The sequence below is a fragment of the Benincasa hispida genome, chromosome 1, assembly GCF_027475165.1.
Source record: "Benincasa hispida cultivar pf3 chromosome 1, pf3_genome.v1.1, whole genome shotgun sequence".
In the NCBI taxonomy this organism is placed as follows: Eukaryota; Viridiplantae; Streptophyta; class Magnoliopsida; order Cucurbitales; family Cucurbitaceae; genus Benincasa; species Benincasa hispida.
The window spans coordinates 21,634,520-21,653,749 of record NC_143478.1 but is presented as its reverse complement, the minus strand read 5'-3'; the positions used below and the strand labels follow the sequence as shown (position 1 = coordinate 21,653,749).

At 41.5% G+C, this 19,230-nt stretch overlaps 1 long non-coding RNA gene across 1 annotated transcript; it reads left to right on the top strand.

Moving 5' to 3' along the window:
- The first annotated feature begins 10,685 nt into the window (after positions 1–10,685).
- LOC150038323 (uncharacterized) lies at positions 10,686–12,022 on the top strand. The gene is made up of 2 exons (XR_016525319.1): positions 10,686–11,370; positions 11,567–12,022. It is a non-coding gene; the product is annotated as an uncharacterized LOC150038323 (long non-coding RNA).
- The last annotated feature ends 7,208 nt before the right edge of the window (positions 12,023–19,230 follow it).

Below are 19,230 nucleotides of genomic sequence, written 5' to 3'. Positions count from 1 at the left end.
CAGATGAATTCCCAAAATGGTAGGCCTATTGAGTTGACGATCTGACCACTCTCACCCATACAAATCAAAGGGCTGTCCTTATAAGCAAGAGTTCATAACTCACTCAAGATTCGGGTCATGTCACTTATGGTTATCCTGGTGAAATGTAAGTCTCAATTATGAACGACGTTATATAATGAGACTAGTCATTTCGTGGTCTGATCTTATACAAACTCCATTGTATAAAATACCCTCACTCATATGTCTCTACATGAATGATCAGGATCATATCACTTGTAGCACTTTACAAAAGTTGTAACATCTACAAAGCGGGTCATACTCTTAGTGTCACCAGGATAAGGTATCTAACTTCATCCATCTACTACAGACCATTTATGTTATCATTTAAACATGATCCACATATATATCTCCATATACATATTTAAACTATAGATGATAATCTTGGGTGTTAGTTTATTGGTTTGTAGGTTTAATGCTACTAAATGTCAAATAAAATATCTCATATTTTATTAAATAAATAACATGTTTGTATAATTCAATTACAAACTACAAAACCCTATGAGATTTAGGGCATCAATCCCAACAAAAAATAATTTCTACTGTGAACATATCTCTTCTCAATAGGATGTCATAGCTTGTAGCCTTTGATACTTTTTGTGAAGCTAATAAACATACACTTCACTGCCCTTGTCTTCAATTTTCCTTTGGGCTAATCTATATAACCCACTGCCAAAGTCCTTAAGCATATTTAGGTTTGGAGGGTGATTAGACCACTTTTCTTTTGGGGTTAGGAAATTTAGAGAAGTGTGTGGGCATTTGTTTAAAGTGAAGATAATGTAGGAGGCTGCTTCAACCGACCATTTTTCTGATAAGAAGGCATCTGACAAAAGACATCTAACACGTTCCATAATAGTCCCGTTGAACCTTTCAACAACACCATTTTTTTGTGGGGTATATCTCACAGTCCAGTGTCTAGTAATGCCATTTTCTCTTGATCCACTCAAAGATGGAGTTGAAGATGGTCCCCATAGGTCAAAGTGTATATTATCAAGTATTCCCTTAGTTGTATTTTGGACTTTAGTGAAGCTCTATATTTCTGCCTTGCCAAGTATGCAATGTTAAAAAAACTTCAGTTCTTCAAATATATTTTTAGGCAGCACACCTTGCTTAGACAGTATTTGTAGACCCTTTTGACTGATATGTGACAGTCTTTTGTGCCATAATTCTCCTTCTGTAGGATTTGCACATGTAGCCACAAGATCAGTGTGAGACATCTCCATATCATTAATGATGTAAACACCATTCCTTTTATTCTCAGTTGGCACAACTTTGGAGTCTTTTATGATTTGAAGAGTAGCCCCTATTTCTTTGTATTCACAACCTATAACATCTAACATACCCAATGAAAGTAAATTTCTTTTTAGGGTAGGGACATGTCTTAAATTTCTTATGAGCTTTTTTGTTCCATCTTTCATTCTAAGACAGATTGACCTAATGCCTATGATTTTGTAAGCATTGTTATTGCCCATGTAGAAAGATCCTCCTTCATAGGGCTTGTAGGTTGTAAACCAGCCCTTAGAGGGTGTCATGTGAAATGAACAGCTTGTAGGTTGTAAACCAGCCCTTAGAGGGTGTCATGTGAAATGAACACCCTGAGTCTAAGACCTAATCTTGAACTCTTTCTTCAATGTACTGAGTTCTCTTCTCATTTGAGGTGTCAAGAGCATCTCTAAAGGTCAAACCATTCTCTCCTACTGCAACTTCTCCTTGTTGATGGTTTTTTATTTTTATAGTTTTGTTTCTTTTTCAGAAACTAAAAATCTTTCTTGCTATGCTTGCACGACTTTTTTTCATCATACGAAACCCCTGGGTCCAATTTCAAATTTTCGCCTGCCGAAAAGTTCATGCACTCAAATTGGGCCCCGGGGCACCCCGCCAAGCCCGATAGCCGTTTGGGGCACCAAACGAGCTCCGTTCCTAAAACCGTCTACGCGCACGATTTTTCTTCATCGTTGTGAACCCCTGGGTCTGTTTTCAAATTTTCGCCCTCCGAAAATATCGCGCACTAAAATTGGGCCCCGAGACACCTCCGCTGGGTCCGATAGCCGTTTGGGGTAGCAAACGAGCTCCGTTCCCAGAACCGTTTGCACACACGATTTTTTCCTCATCGTTCTGAACCCCTGGGTTCGTTTTCAAATTTTCACCCGCGAGAAAGTTCGAGCACTAAAATTGGGTCCCAAGGCACCCCCGCCAGACCCGATAGCCATTTGGGGCACCAAACGAGCTCCGTTCTAAAAACCGCCTGCGCGCACGACTTTTTCTCATCGTTCTGAACCCCTGGGTCCGTTTTCAAGTTTTCGCCCACCGAAAAGTTCGCGCACTAAAATTGGACCCAAGGGCACCCCCACCGGGCCCGATAGCCGTTTGGGGAACCAAACGAGCTCTGTTCCCAAAACCGTCTGTAGACGACTTTTTCTTATCGTTCTGATCCCCTGGGTCCGTTTTCAAATTTTTTTTCGTGGGAAAGTTCGTGTACTAAAATTGGACATCAGTGCACCCCCGTCGGGCCCTAAAGTCGTTTGGGTACCAAACGAGCTCCATTCCAAAAATTGTCTACGCGCACGGCTTTTTCTCATTACTCTGAACCCCTAGGGTCGTTTTCAAAGTTTCGCCCGCCGGAAAGTTCGCACACTAAAATTGGGCCCTGGCACCCTCACTGAGCCCAATAGCCGTTTGAGGCACCAAGCGAGCTCCGTTCCTAAAACCGTCTGCACGCATGACTTTTTCTCATCGTTTTGAACCCCTGGGTCAATTTTCAAATTTTCACCCACCAGAAAGTTCGTGCACTAAAATTTGGCCCGAGGCACCCCTGCCGGGCCCGATAGCCATTTGGGGCACCAAATGAGTTCCACAAAACCGTCTGCGCGTACGACTTTTTTTCATCGTTCTTAACCCCTAGGTCCGTTTTCAAATTTTTCGCTCGTCGGAAAGTTCGCGCACTAAAATTGGGCCCCAGGGCACCTCTGCCGGGCCTAATAGCGTTTGGGACACCAAACGAGCTTCGTTCCCAAAATCGTCTGCGCGCACGGCTTATTCTCATCATTCTAAACCCCTGGGTCCGTTTTCAAATTTTTGTCCGACGAAAAGTTCGCGCACTAAAATTGGGCCTCGAGGCACCCCTGTCGGCCCCATAGCCGTTTGGGCACCAAACGAGCTTAATTCCCAAAACCGTCTACGGACACAGATTTTTCTAATCGTTCTGAACCCCTAGGTCCGTTTTCAAATTTTCGGCCGCAGAAAAGTCCGCGGATTAAAATTGGGCCCCGGGGCACCCCCGCAGGGCCTGATAGCCGTTTGGGGCACTAAACGAGCTCCGTTCCCAAAACCGTCTACGAGCACGACTTTTTCTAATCGCTCTGAACCCCTGGGTTCGTTTTCAAATTTTTGCTTGTTGGAAAGTTCGCGGACTAAAATTGGGCCTCGGGGCACCCCCGTAGGCCTAATAGCAGTTTGGGGCACCAAACGAGCTTCGTTCCCAAAACCGTCTACGCGCACCGCTTTTTCTGATAATTCTGAACCCCTGGGTCCGTTTTCAAATTTTCGGGTTCCTGAAGGTTCGCGCATTAAAATTGCGCCCCGGGGCACCCCGCCGGGCCCGATAGTCGTTTGGGGCACCAAACGAGTTCCGTTCCCAAAATCATCTGCGCGCCAGCTTTTTCTCATCGTTCTGAACCGCTGGGTCCGTTTTCAAATTGTCGCCCGCCGGAAAGTTCACGCACTAAAATTGGGTCCCGAGGCACCCCGCCAGGCCCGATAAATGTTTGGGGCACAAAATGAGCTCTGTTCCAAAAATAGTCTGCGCGCACGACTTTTTCTCATCGTTCTGAACCCGTGGGTACGTTTTCAAATTTTCGCGCGACGGAAAGTTCGCGCATTAAAATTAGGCTCGATAGCCGTGTGGGGCACCGAACGAGCTCTGTTCCCGAAAATCGTCTGCATGCACGGATTTTTCTCATCGTTCTGAACCCCTGGGTCCGTTTCTAAATTTTCGTCCGCTGGAAAGTTCGTGCACTAAAATTGGGCTTCGTGGCACCCCTGCCCGACTCGATAGCCGTTTGGGGCACAAAACGAGCTCCATACCCATAGTCGTCTGCCCACACGACTTTTTCTCATCGTTCTAAATTGTTGGGTCCGTTTTCAAATTGTCGCCCGCCGGAAAGTTCGCGCACTAAAATTGGGCTCCGAGGCACCCCGTCAAGCCCGATAAATGTTTAGGGCACCAAATGAGCTCCGTTCCAAAAATCGTCTACGCGCACGGCTTTTTCTCATCGTTCTGAACCCGTGGGTGTGTTTTCAAATTTTCGCGCGATGGAAAGTTCGCGCATTAAAATTAGGCTCGATAGCCATGTGGGGCACCAAACGAGCTTCGTTCCCAAAACCGTCTGCGGACACGGTTTTTTTCTCATCGTTCTGAACCCCTGGGTTTGTTTTCAATTTTTCGCTTGCCGGAAAGTTCGTGCACTAAAATTGGGCCCCGGGACACCCCTTTGGGGCCCGATAGCCATTTGAGACACCAAACGAGCTCCGTTTCCAAAACCGTCTATGCGCACGGCTTTTTCTGATCGTTCTGAACGCTTGGATCTATTTTCAAATTTTTGCCCTCCGGAAAGTTCGCGCACTAAAATTGGGTCCTGGGGCACTCCCCCAGTCCCGATAGCCATTTGGGGCACCAAACGAGCTCCGTTCCCCAAATCGTCCTCAGGCCGACTTTTTCTCATCGTTCTAAACCCCTAGATCCGTTTTCAAATTTTCGCCCGGCAGAAACTTTGCGCACTAAATTGGGCCCTGGGGCACCCCCGTCGGGCCCGATAGCCGTTTGGGGCACCAAACGAGCTCCGTTCCTAAAATCGTCTGCGCGCACGACTTTTTCTCATCGTTCTGAATTCCTGGATCCGTTTTCAAATTTTCGCCCGCCGGAAACTTCGTGCACTAAATTGAGCCTTGGGGCTCCCCGCCGGGCCCGATAGCCGTTTGGGACACCAAACGAGCTCTGTTCCCAAAATCGTCTGCACGCACGACTTTTTCTCATCGTTTTGAACCCATGGGTCCGTTTTCAAATTTTCACGCGACGGAAAGTTCGCGCATTAAAATTAGGCCCGATAGCCGTTTGGTGCACCAAACGAGCTTCGTTTCTAAAACGGTCTACGCGCACGACTTTTACTCATCATTCTGAACCCCTGGGTCCGTTTTCAAATTTTCGCTTGACCGGAAAGTTCGCGCACTAAAATTGGGCCCTGGGACACCCATGCGAGGCCTGATAGCCATTTAGGGTACCAAACGAGTTTCGTTCCCAAAACCGTCTGTGCACACGGCTGTTTCTCATTATTTTGAACCTTATGTCCTTTTTCAAATTTTTGCCCGACAGAAAGTTCGCGCACTAAGATTGGGACCCAGAGCACCCCCGCCAGGCCTGATAGCCGTTTGGGGCACCAAACGAGCTCCTTTCCCAAAACTATCTGTGCGCACGACTTTTTCTCATCGTTTTGAATTCCTGGATCCATTTTCAAATTTTCGCCTGTCGGAAACTTCGTGCACTAAATTGGGCCTCGGGGCACCCTCGCCGGGCCTGATAGCCGTTTGGGGCACCAAACGAGCTTTGTTCCCAAAATCGTCTGCGTGCACGACTTTTTCTCATCGTTCTGAACCCCTGGGTCCATTTTAGAATTTTCGCGTGACGGAAAGTTCGCGCAATAAAATTAAGCTCGATAGCCGTTTGGTGCACCAAACGAGCTTCGTTCCTAAAATTGTCTACGCGCACGACTTTTTCTCATCGTTCTGAACCGCTAGGTCCGTTTTCAAATTTTTGCTTGACTGAAAAGTTCGCGCACTAAAATTGGGCCCCCGGACACCCATGCGAGGCCTGATAGCCATTTAGGGCACCAAACGGGCTCCGTTTTTTAAACCATTTACGCGCACGGCTTTTTCTGATCGTTCTGAACCCTTGGGTCTGTTTTCAAATTTTTGCCCTTTGGAAAGTTTGCGCACAAAAATTGGGTCCCGGGGCACCAAACGAGCTCCGTTCCCAAAACCGTCTGCTCGCACGGCATTTCTCATCATTCTGAACCGCTGGGTCCGTTTTCAAATTTTTGCTTGCCGGAAAGTTCGCGCACTAAAATTGGGCCCCGGTGTAACCCCGCCGTGCCCGATAGCCGTTTGGGGCACCAAACGAGCTCCATTCTCAAAACCTTCTACGGCACGCCTCTTCTGATCGTTCTGAACCCCTGGGTCCGTTTCCAAATTTTCGCCCGCCAGAAAGTTCGCGCACTAAAATTGGGCTCAAGTGCGCCCCCCGCCGGGCCCGAGAGCCGTTTGGGGCACCAAACGAGCTCCTTTCCAAAATCGTCTGCGCGCACGACTTTTTCTCATCGTTCTGAACCCCTCGGTCCGTTTTAAAATTTTTGGCCGCCGAAAAGTTCGCACACTAAAAGTGGGCCCCTGGGCACCTTCACTGGGCTCGATAGTCGTTTGGGGCACCAAACGAGCTCCGTTCTCAAAATCGTCTGTGCGCACGGCTTTTTCTTATTGTTTTGAACCCTGTGTTCTTTTTCAAATTTTTTCCCGACGGAAAGTTTCCGCACTAAGATTGGGACCCGGGGCAGTCCCGCCAGGCCTGATAGCCTTTTGGGGCACCAAACGAGTTTCGTTTTCAAAACCGTCTGCGCGCACGAATTTTTCTCATTGTTCTGAACCCCTTGGGTCCGTTTTCAAATTTTCTCCCGCCGGAAAGTTTGCACAGTAAAATTTGGCCCCGAGGCCCCCCGCCGGGCACGATAGCCGTTTGGGGCACCAAACGAGCTCCGTTCCCAAAACCGTCTGCGCGCACGACTTTTTTTTTTATCATTCTGAACCCTTGAGTCTGTTTTCAAATTTTCATCCGCCGAAAAGTTCGTACACTAAAATTGGGCCCGAGGGCACCCCTGTCGGGCCCAATAGCCCTTTGGTGCCCCAAACGAGTTCCGTTCTTAAAACCGTCTACGCGCATAACTTTTTCTCATCGTTCTGAACCCCTGGGTCCGTTTTTAAATTTTCGCCTGCCGAAAATTTTGCGCAATAAAATTGGGTTCAGGGGCTCCCCCGCCAGGCCCGATAGCTGTTTGGGTCACCAACCGAGCTCTGTTCCCAAAATCGTCTGCACGCACGGCTTTTTCTCATCGTTCTGAACCCCTGGGTTCGTTTCCAAATTTTCGCCCACCAGAAATTTCGCACACTAAAATTGGGTCTCGAGACATCCTTGCAGGGCCCGATAGTCGTTTGGGCACCAAACGAGCTCCGTTCGAAAAACCGTCTGCACGCACTGCTTTTTATTATCATTCTGAACCCCTTGGTCCGTTTCCAAATCTTCGCCCGCCGGAAAGTTCGCGCAATAAAATTGGGCCTCGGGGCACCCCCGCTGGTCTCGATAGCCGTTTGGGGCCCTGAATGAGCTCTGTTCCCAAAACCGTCTGCGCGCATGACTTTTTCTATCTTTCTGAACCCCTGGGTCCATTTTCAAATTTACGCCCGGTTGAAAGTTCGCACACTAAAATTGGGCCACGGGGCCCGATAGCCGTTTGGGGCATCAAACGAGCTCCGTTCCCAAAATCGTCCTCACGCACGACTTTTTCTCATCGTTCTGAACCTCTAGATCCGTTTTCAAATTTTCGCCCGCTGGAAAGTTCGCGCACTAAATTGGGCCCCGGGGCACCCCCACCGGGCCCGATAGCCGTTTGGGGCACCAAACGAGCTTTGCTCCCAAAATTGTCTACGCGCATGACTTTTTCTCATCGTTCTGAACCCTTGGGTCCGTTTTCAAATTTTCGCCCGCTGGAAAGTTCGCGCACTAAAATTAGGCCCCGGGGTCCGATAGCCGTTTAAGGCACCAAACGAGCTCCGTTCCCAAAATCGTTTGCACGGACGGTGTTTTCTCATCGTTCGGAACCCCTGGGTCCGTTTTCAAATTTTTGCCCGTCGGAAACTTCGCACACTAAAATTGGGCCCCAAGGCACCCCCGCCGGGCCCGATAGCTGTTTGGGGCACCAAACGAGCTCCGTTTCAAAAACCGTTTGCGCGCACGACTTTTTCTCATCGTTCTCAACCCCTGGGTCCATTTTCAAATTTTCGCCCGCCGGAAAGTTCGCACATTAAAATTGGCCCCCGTGGTACCCCGCTGGGCTCGATAGCTGTTTGGGGCACCAAATGAGTTCCGTTCCCAAAATCGTCTGTGCGCACGCCTTTTTCTCATCGTTCTGAATCCTTGGGTCCGTTTTCAAATTTTCGCTCGCCAAAAAGTTTGCGCACTAAAATTAGGCCCCGGGGCACCCCGCTGGGCCCGATAGCCGTTTGGGGCACCAAACGAGCTCCGTTCCCAAAACCGTCTACGCGCATCGCTTTTTCTCATCGTTCTGAACCTTTGGGTCCGTATTCAAATTTTTGCCTGCCAGAAAGTTCATGCACTAAAATTGGGCCCCAGGGCACTCCCACTGGGTCAGATAGCCATTTGGGGCCCCAAACGAACTCCGTTCCTAAAATCGTCTGCGCTCACTTCTTCTTTTCATTATTCTGATCCCTTGGGTCCATTTTCAAATTTTCGCACGCCGGAAAGTTTGCGCACTAAAATTGGGTCTCAGGACAGTCCGCGGGGCCAGATAGCCGTTTGGGGCACCAAATGAGCTCCGTTCCCAAAACCATCTACGCGCATGGCTTTTTCTCATCGTTTTGAACCCTTGGGTCCGTTTTCAAATTTTCGCTCGCCGGAAAGTTCACACAATAAAATTAGGCCTCAAGGCACACTCACCGGGCCCGATAGCCATTTGGGGCACCAAACGAGCTCCGTTCCCAAAACCGTCTGCGCGCACGACTTTTTCTCATCGTTATGAACCTGTGGGTTCATTTTCAAATTTTCGCCCGCCGGAAAGTTCTTGTACTAGAATTGGGCCCTGGGGCTCCCCACCGGGCCCGATAGCCGTTTGAAGCACCAAACGAGCTCCGTTCCCAAAACCGTCTACGCGCACGACTTTTTATCATTGTTCTGAACCCCTGGGTTTGTTTTCAAATTTTCACTCGCTGGAAAGTTCGCGCACTAAAATTTAGTCCCGGGGCACCCCGCCGGGCCCGATAGCCGTTTAGGTACCGAACGAACTCCGTTTCGAAAACCATTTGTGCGCATGGCTTTTTCTCATCGCTCTGAACCCGTGGGTCTGTTTTCAAATTTTCGCCCGCCGGAAAGTTCGCGCACTAAAATTGGGCCCGATAGCCGTTTGGGGCTCCAAACGAGCTTTGTTCCCATAACCGTCTGCGCACACAACTTTTTCTCATCACTCTGAACCCCTTGGTTCGTTTTCAAATTTTCGCCTGCCGGAAAGTTTGCGCACTAAAATTGGGCCCCGGGGCACCCTCGTCGGGCCCGATAGTCGTTTGGGGCACCAAACAAGCTCTATTCCCAAAACCGTTTGCGTGCACGACTTTTTCTCATTGTTCTGAACCCCTAGGCCCGTTTTCAAATTTTCCCCCCACCGGAAAGTTCACGCACTAAAATTGGGTCCCGGGGCACCCCGCCAGGCTCGTAGCCATTTAGGGCACCAAACGAGCTCCATTCCCAAAACCGTCTGTGTGCACGACTTTTTCTCATCGTTCTTAATCCCTGAGCCCGTTTTTAAATTTTTGCCCCCCGGAAAGTTCACGCACTAGAATTGGGCCCCAGGCACCCTGCCGGGCCCGATAGCCATTTGGGGCACCAAACGAGCTCTATTCCTAAAATCGTCTGCTCATCTTTCTTGCAATAGCCACACTCTAATTTCCGTTTTTTTTTATCATTAGGTTGTGTTTTGTTGTCCTTCTCACTATTCTTTGATTTCTCTTTTGAAAATAATCCTTCACCATTAATATTTTCTTTCTTCTGAACATTTAATTCAAGTTCCCTGATTCTTAAGGCAGAAATGATAGAGTCTGTAGTGAGTGTTTCTCTGTCATATTTAAAAGCAACTTTCACATCTTTGTAACTCTCTGGTAATGAGTTCAAAAGCATGAATGCCTCATTTTCATCTCCAATTTTATCTCCAGTCTTCTTGACTTCTGAGGAAATTCTTCTGAATTCATCTAGATTCTCAGCAAGTGTTTTGGAGGCATCCATCTTATATGTGAAGAAACGTTCTCTTAGAAAGGTTTTATTGGGTAAATCTTTAAACTGATACCAATATTCTAATTTTTCCCAAATGGCATAAGGAGTAACTTCATCTAGGACCTGTCTCAGGACATTATCACTGAGATTTAGAATGATTGTACCATAAGCAACCTCATTCATTGTCTCTCTTTGATCAGCTGTAATTTCTGGTGGAAGTTTTCTGGATCAAGAATTGCCTGGGATGTTTTTTCTGTCCAAGAAGAGTTTTGATTTTTGCTTTCTAGAGCCTGAAATCTCCCTTACCAACAAAATTTTCAATATCAAATCTTGTTACTACCATCATTTAGTTAAGAACCTGAATCTTGATCTTTCAAGAACTGATTTCTTGAATTTCTTTACTCTAATACCAATTTAATGGGCTTTATTTGTTTTTGCTGAAGGCCCAAGGAAGATAATGACCCTAAAGAAATGAAAGAAGTTGGACTGATGATTGATTTTGATGAAGCCACATAGAAGGGCAGATTATCACATGTTGAGATAAAATTAGTCTCCTTATTGAATTTTTAGTTCATTCAATATTAGCAAAAACATTTTGTTTCTCTCAAATCTCAAGCTTCTTCTCTAATGGTGATGTTCTTAGTCTTTGAATATGTTGCATGAGTATGAAAGAAGCAGCAGAAGAAGATCTAGAGTGGTTCGGCAACAAAGCTACATCCACTAAGAAAACTGAAGAGGGAGCGAGAATTTTATTTCATGCAGCTTCTTGAAGGGAAAATCAAATACAGATAAGTATCTAACTCTCTGATTCTTTTTCTCTAAGCTCTTTGATATTTAATGGAGCTTTACATACCGGAGAGAATTAGTTACACATCAGTTTTATTATGTTTTTCTTACATGTTACTTTCATATAGTCTTCTGACTTCAACAAATAGTAACAAATTGCCGTAGAGTGGCCAGATCTAGCACAGTCTTGACAAATAGAGTGAGCATTGGCTATGCGCCGGTGATTTGATCGACCCCCACAACCTCGTCTTCTTCCACGACCAAGAATTCTACATTGGGAGGATTGTGGTACCTCATGTTTACATTAGATCTGATGGTTGCATAGTGTGTAGCGCCATGAGTGATTGAATCAAGATCTTGGTGGATTGAATTTAGTTGTAGGAGTGTGTTCTCAAAAGCCACAAAGGGTTGCATGGAATTATTGCCAGGTCATTTTTTTTCATTAGCATTTATTTGACGCATAATTGGTAGATATTGACCACCAAGTCCTGCAAGAACACTAGACATAAGATAGGTAGAAGAAACAGGTTCACCGGCTAAAGCACGATTTTCACCAAACTTATTTCATTGTTGCTAAGTAATCTCCCATTCTGAGATGATTTTTCCTGGTTGTTTGAAGTCCAGATCTTAATTGGCTTATCCGAGACTTGTTGGTAGCGCCAAATAACTCTTCAAAAACTTGGTGAGAGGATTGTAGACTTAAGACTTCAGGTGCTACGCCGAAAGTCATTGTGTTGTAGAGCCATCCAAGAAGTGTTTGATCGATCGTAAGCCACTTTTCATATTCTGGATTTGTTGTGTTGGTTGGGCGGTGGAAATTGCTGCTAGTTGTATGAACTTGGGAAGAGGGTTGGTTGTTCCCACAACAAATCCGTCAAGTTTTTGTCCACGGAGAATTGCAAGAACAATTGGTTTCCACGACATGAAATTCTTTTCATCAAGGTTTACTGCAAAGACTGAACTGAAGAGATTGCCAAATGGTTGGTTGATGGTGGAGGAGTGTTAGATGATATATGATTAAATTCTGTTAGTATAAATTCTTTATATTTATATTAAATAGATAAATTCTAGTATCATTTATGTCAAATTGTCATGATGATGGATGACTTTGGTCTTCCTCAACCAAAACTCCGAATGCCTTTAGTGGGATCTCTCTAGATGAGATTCACGAAAAACTGGGTGCGGTATATTGGAGACCATAGCCCTAAGGTCTCTTTATATACTAGTTCAATTAGGGTTCCCATTAAACCCTAATTAACTAGGAATAGGAATAGGCTTCTACTCATTAAATCCATAATCAATTAGGAATCTAGGGCCTTAATTTATTAGATCACATAATAGGGTCCAATCTAATAAAATAACTATAAATTATTAATCCACATACATAGTCCATACTTTAATTAAACATATTATTATTTAAATATGTCTAACAATCTCCCACTTGGGCTATGTCTGTGTACCTGATATAATTAAATCACATAAACCTTAAACGCGCATAAACAGGTTATTTCAATAATAGAATTCCTCTTTAGTTCAATTTGGTCCATCTCCTGTATTAGCACGGAATCAAGGTGGCTTTCGTCACTACCCTTGTAACTAAACCTTCCTTGATCACCAATTCCAATACATTCAATGACATAGATCAAGTATGGATGGATAACATGGAAACTACATGCAAAGTGATCTAAATCATGCCTGTTTCCAACTGGTCCAAATTCCTTAATGAGATCATTCTAAAAAACTTTATGCTAAACTGCATGCATGATAAACAAGTTCAAATAATAAAACATAAACCATTAACTTTATTCTATATAGAAAATAAACAAAATAAGGTCAAAGAACATCCTCAATAATAAACTCCCACTAAACCATGGAATCATAAAAGTGACTAACACCCATGTGAGTAACATGCTCATGAAAAACTTTAGTGGTAAACCTTTAGTCAATGGATCTGCCACCATAGAGTTTGTTCCTATGCGTTCTATCGAAATTTGACCATTATAAACTCTTTCTTTAACAACTAGAAACTTCACGTCTACATGCTTTGACTTCGTACTGCTTCTGTTGTTATTGTAATATATCACAACCGATTTATTGTCACAAAATAATTTTAGTGGTCTTTCTATGCGAACCACTATCTGCAGCCCAGTGACAAAATTTTGCAACCATATTCCATGATTGGATGCCTCATAATATGCTATAAACTCCGCAACCATGGTAGAAGAAGCCATAAGTGTTTGTTTAACACTTTTCCATGATACAGCTCCTCCAGCCAACATAAAGATATAGCCTGAAGTGGATCGCAAAGTGTCTTGACATCCACCATAATCAGAATCAGAATACCCAATGATCTCCAAAGCTTTTGATCTCCGATAAGTGAGCATATAATCTTTTATTCTCTGTAAATACCTCATAACCCATTTGGCTGCTTTCCAATTATCCATCCCCGGGTTACTCAAATATCTGCCTAACACTTCAACTATGAATGCAATATATGGGTACATACTTAAGCATACATTAGACTTCCAATGGCTGATGCATAGGAAACCTTCTGCATCTCCTTAGTCTCAAGTGTGGTCTTGGGACATTGACCTAAATGAAATTTATCACCTTTAATGATAGAGGTATCTCCCAGCGCACAATCATTCATGCCAAATCTACTCAAGATCTTTTCAATGTAGTTCTTTTGTGACAATCTCAAAATACCTTGAGAGCGATCTCGTAGTATTTCAATTCCTAGTACAAAAGAAGCATCACCAAGATCCTTCATCTCAAAATTTCGTTTGAGAAATCTCTTAGTGTCATGTAATAAACCTACATCATTACTAGTTATGAGTATGTCATTGACATATAACACCAGAAAGATTGATTTACTCCCATTGAACTTATGATATACACAATCTTCCACAATGTTCACCTCAAAACCAAATGAGGTTATCACTTCATGGAATTTGTGATACTATTGACGAGAGGCTTGCTTGAGACCATAGATGGATTTCTTTAATTTGCACACCATAGACTTTGAATTATTAGACACAAAGTTTTCTGGTTATACTCATCAATGTTCCCATTGAGAAACGCAGTTTTTACACCCATTTGGTGTAACTCTAAATCAAAGTGAGCTACCAGTACCATGATTATCCTAAAAGAGTCTTTCAATGAAACCGGAGAGAAAGTCTCTTTGTAATCAATGCCTTCCTTTTGAGTAAAATCCTTTGTACAAGACGAGCCTTATATCTTTCAATATTGCCATGTGAATCTCTTTTGGTTTTAAATATCCATTTACGACCTATAGGTTTCACTCCTGATGGCAGTTCGACAAGTTCCCAAACGTCATTGTCTTTCATGGATTTTATTTTCTCTTCCATAGCACTTATCCACTTTTTAGAGTTAGAACTTTGTAAAGCTTGTTGGAAGTTGGTTGGATCATCTTCCATTACGCCCACATCATCTTGATGTTCTTGAAGAAACACAATATAATCATCTGGAATTGCACTTCTTCTCTCTCTAGTAGATCTTCTTAATGGCACTTCTTGAGGTTGTTGAGTTTGAACTTCAGGTTCAACAACGGGGACTTCAATGTTGTCTTGTTCTATAATTGGTTCAATAATTAAGTCAGGAATTGGAGCTTGAACATCATTTATAATCACATGAGGAAAAGAAACCAATTCTTCTTCAAAGACAACTTTCCTTATGTTATCTTCCCCCAAACTCAACATTCTCAAGGAATCTAGCATTTCCCGTCTCAGACAATGATCTAGAAGTGGGATCATAAAACTTGAAACCCCAAAAGTGCTCAGAATACCCACAAAATAGCAGCTAATAGTTATTGAGTCCAATTTTCTTTCTAGGCCTAGCCTCAGCTGGACAACCCCAGATGTGAAGATGCCTTATACTAGTCTTCTTTCCTGTCCACAGCTCATAAAGAGTTTGGCTACTGCTTTACTAAATATCCATTAAGGATATATGCTGCAGTTTTAGTGCCTCACCCTAGAAGGATTTTGGTAGAGAAGAATGACTAATCATACTTCATACCATATCCTTAAGTGGTCTATTTCGCCTTTCCACTACACCATTCATGTTGGGTTTGCACGACATAGTGTATTGTGGGACGATTCCACATTCCTCTAGGTATTTGGCAAAGGGCCCTGGACGTTGTTCACCTGATCCATCATATCTACCGTAATATTCACCACCACGATCAGATTTGACAGCCTTAATTTTCTTTCCAAGTTGAAGTTCAACTTCAGCTTTGAAAGACTTGAAAATGTCCAAGAATTGAGACTTCTCATGAATTAAATATAGGTATTCTTATCTTGAATAGTCGTCTATGAACGTAATAAAATATTGTTGTCCATTCCAAGAGGCCGTAGGGAATGGACCACAAATGTCTGTTTGTATTAGTTCTAAGACGTCTGAGCATCTGTTGGCACCTAATTTTCTTATGTTTGTCTGTTTTCCCTTAATACATTCCACACAAACGTTGAAGTTACTTAAATCAAGGGAATCAAGAATTTCATCTGATACAAGTCTCTGAATTCTCTGTTTAGAGATGTGACCTAAACGTCTGTGCCATAACATAGCAGAATTCTCATTTAATTTACGCTTTGTACTACATGAATTAGATAACAAGATCTTGTTAAATGAAGCAAAAGAATCAAGCATATATAAATTATCAATTAAAGAACCGGTACCAATAAGCTTAAAATCTTGAAAAAGACTAACTTTATTATTTCCAAAAGAACAAGAAAAACCAAATTTGTCCAAACTGGAAATAGAAACTAAATTCCGTCTAAATGACAGTACAACAAAAGTCTCATTCAGATCCAAATAACAACCAGTTTTTAAAAGTAATCTAAAATTTCCAATAGCTTCAACTAGAACTTCTTTGCCATCGCCCACATAGATGAATTTTCAGCATCACTTGGCGGCCAGCTTCACAGGCAACCCTACATTGATATACTTATGTGAGTAGTAGCACTAGAATCTACCCACCAAGTATCTATAGGTACAAAAGCTAAATTAACTTCAGAACAAACCAAAGTAAGAAGTTTACCCTTCTTTACACGCCACTTGGTGTACTTGGGACAATCTTTCTTGAAGTGACCTTTCCTTTTGCAGAAAAAACAAGGATTTTCAGTAGCTTGTTTCTTGTTTTTATTCTGCTGAGATGTCCCTTCTACAGCATCCACAATTCTCTTTTTCTTTTTATCACGAGAGCCTATTGCCAAATGACCACTTTTTGTCCTTTCTCTCTTAATCACATCTTCTTCTTGCACACATTGTGAGATAAGCTCATTAATACTCCATTTATCCTTCTGAGTATTATAGCTTATCTTAAACTGAGTGAATTGTGCAAGAAGAGAGATAAGTACCCGATGCACGAGTAAATTTTCATTTATCTCGATATCAAGTGCCTTTAATTTACCTATGAGATTGGACATTTCCATAATGTACTCCCTTATGTTTCCATTGCCCTTATACCTCATAGAAGTTAAAGAAGTCAAAAGACTACTTGCTTTCTCTTTCTCATTTTTTTAGCAAAATATTTCTCAATTTGAGCAAGGAACTTATTGGCATTTTCACTTTCCGTGATAGAGCCCTGAAAAGACTCCGAAATGGAGTGCCTAATGATCATCAGATACATGCGATTTGACCGTTCCCATTTCTCTATATTAGCCATATTTGGCTATTTCTCAGTAGAAGTAGGTTTATTGGTCCTTAATGCAAGGTCCAAATTCATACACCCAAGAAGTATCTCTAGGCTTTCTTTCCAAATCTTGAAGTTCGATCCATTCAACTTAGGGATTGAACTTAGATTTCCAGATATTTGAGTAAGACCAATTGAAACAATAAACAACAAAAACATATGCTCACAATTAAAACAGAACAAAATAATTTCACATATATGGTGGGCCCCTTTAATAAGATACCTAACACAACATTGATGTCCAGCATTTGGGCAAAAACACCAATTGTAAATGGTACTCTCAACGTAGTAATCAAAATACTAACAATTAACTCTGTCAAAAAATAGCATTTCTTTGGACCGACTATTTTTCACATGAGCAATCCTTATAATTGTCACATACTCATTACCACATGCATACCCATAATTTGGTCAAATAATTAACTTCCTTTGGGCCGATAATTATCCGCATAAATTCATGAATATGCACATCTTATATTTTATAATTAAATTAATCTAGATAACAGAGGCTATTTGGTAACATATTATTTTGACCAACTCAATCTAAAATATAAGACACAATAATATAATAATATTATTGTACAAAAATAAAATAGGAAGAACACCAAATAGTCTTTACCAATATTCACTTAATAATTGCATACACATAATACAATTAAAGCAACAAAACATGTGAATATGGCTAAATATCATCAATCAAATTTAAATTTAAATTCACTAAAATATCAATCAAATTTAAATTTAAATTTACCACATTATCAATCATATTTAAATTTAAACCATAGCATGATCAATTAATCTTGAATCCACAACATGATTATTCAAATCTTGACTTAAATCACTAGTAAAACTTTAGATTCAAATTCACAAACCTTATTAATTTAAAAGCTAGATTTAAACTCACTCAATTATCAATAATCAAGATCAAGAACCACCAGCAAGATCAAACAAGATCATATAAGAACCGTCGGAAAAACCAAACGGATTGATTAATAAACTAAGAACATCAATGAAAATTCCTCCCAGAGTAGCCTTTTCTATTATAAACATAATTTTAAAAAAAAATCTTTAAACTTCTTTACCAAAAAATTGAATCAAGATCCATGACAAACAAATATGAATCGACAATTCAACATGAAATCTATGCTCTGATACCACTTGTTAGCATAAATTCTTTATATCTATATTGAATAGATAAACCCTAGGATCATTCATGTCATGTCAAATTGTCAAGAATAACATATCAGATTCCATTGCAAAATTGATGATAGCTTCAAGATGATGATGGATGACTATGGTTTTCCTCAACCAAAACTCCGAATACCCTTAGTAGGATCTCTCTAAATGAGATTCAAGAAAAACTGAGTGCTTATTGTTTTAGTATATTGAGGACCATAGCCCTAAGGTTATACTAGTTCAATTAGGTTCCCATTAAACCCTAATTAACTAGCTTCTACCATTAAGTCCATAATCTAGCGCCTTAATTTTTAAACCCTAATTAACTAGCTTCTACCATTAAGTCCATAATCTAGGGCCTTAATTTATTAGATCATAATAGGACCCAATCTAATAAAATAACCAATGTGAAAAATTATTAATCCACATACATAGTCCATACTTTAACTAAACATATTATTATTTAAATATGTCTAACAAATTCGCTTGATCCATCAACTTAAATTTTTGGGTCAATTAATAATTTAATAATTTAAACATTTTTTATGATGTGCTCTTTCTCTTATTTATGCATCATTCAACTTCTCACATTCTCGCCAACTTCGAGGATACTTATATGGATTATGATGAATAATATGAAACATATCACGATCCAAACCCATTTCCAAAAAATCAGTATCGTGATGAAGATTGAACAATATTGGAATTTGATATCCCATTTGAAACAATTGGAATCATGGTTGACATTTATAATTGAGACTGTGATAGTGATTGATGTTCTATGTTGCACGGAGATTTTTCTTTTTTAAATAATAATAATGGTTTGCATGCATTTCTTTCAATTGCGTTACTCTTATCTTCTAATCTAAAATGTAAGGATACACTAATAGGACACATATTTTCTCATATATGGATAAAGTGGTGCATCAAATTTTAAGCTCTTGTAACAAACGTCCCCAAACTTGTTAATTTTGACCCAAAAAAGAAGATAAGATGGATAAACTAGATTCGTGTTTCGGTCTTTTTGTTATGATTGTAGAGGGAGCATCACATAGATTTAGGGTTTGAATTCTTTGGTCTCAAACGAGAATGAAAAAGATGACGTGAACAAATGTGCACTTCAACTATTAAGACAAGTAGGTAACAAAAAAATAAATTTGAATGTGAGGTAGTATCTATAAATTTCATATTAAAAAATATAAAGTAAAAACCAAATGATTAACAAACGAGTTTTAAATATTTGAAAATATGAAAAAGTAACATCTTTCTTTATTATGAATTTTAAAGGGTTTTTATGATAATCAAATATATTTCATTCCAATAGCATAAGCAAGGCAAAAGACCAATAGAAATCTTAGTAGGATTGCATTTGTTGAACTCAATACACATTTTGAAAATAAGA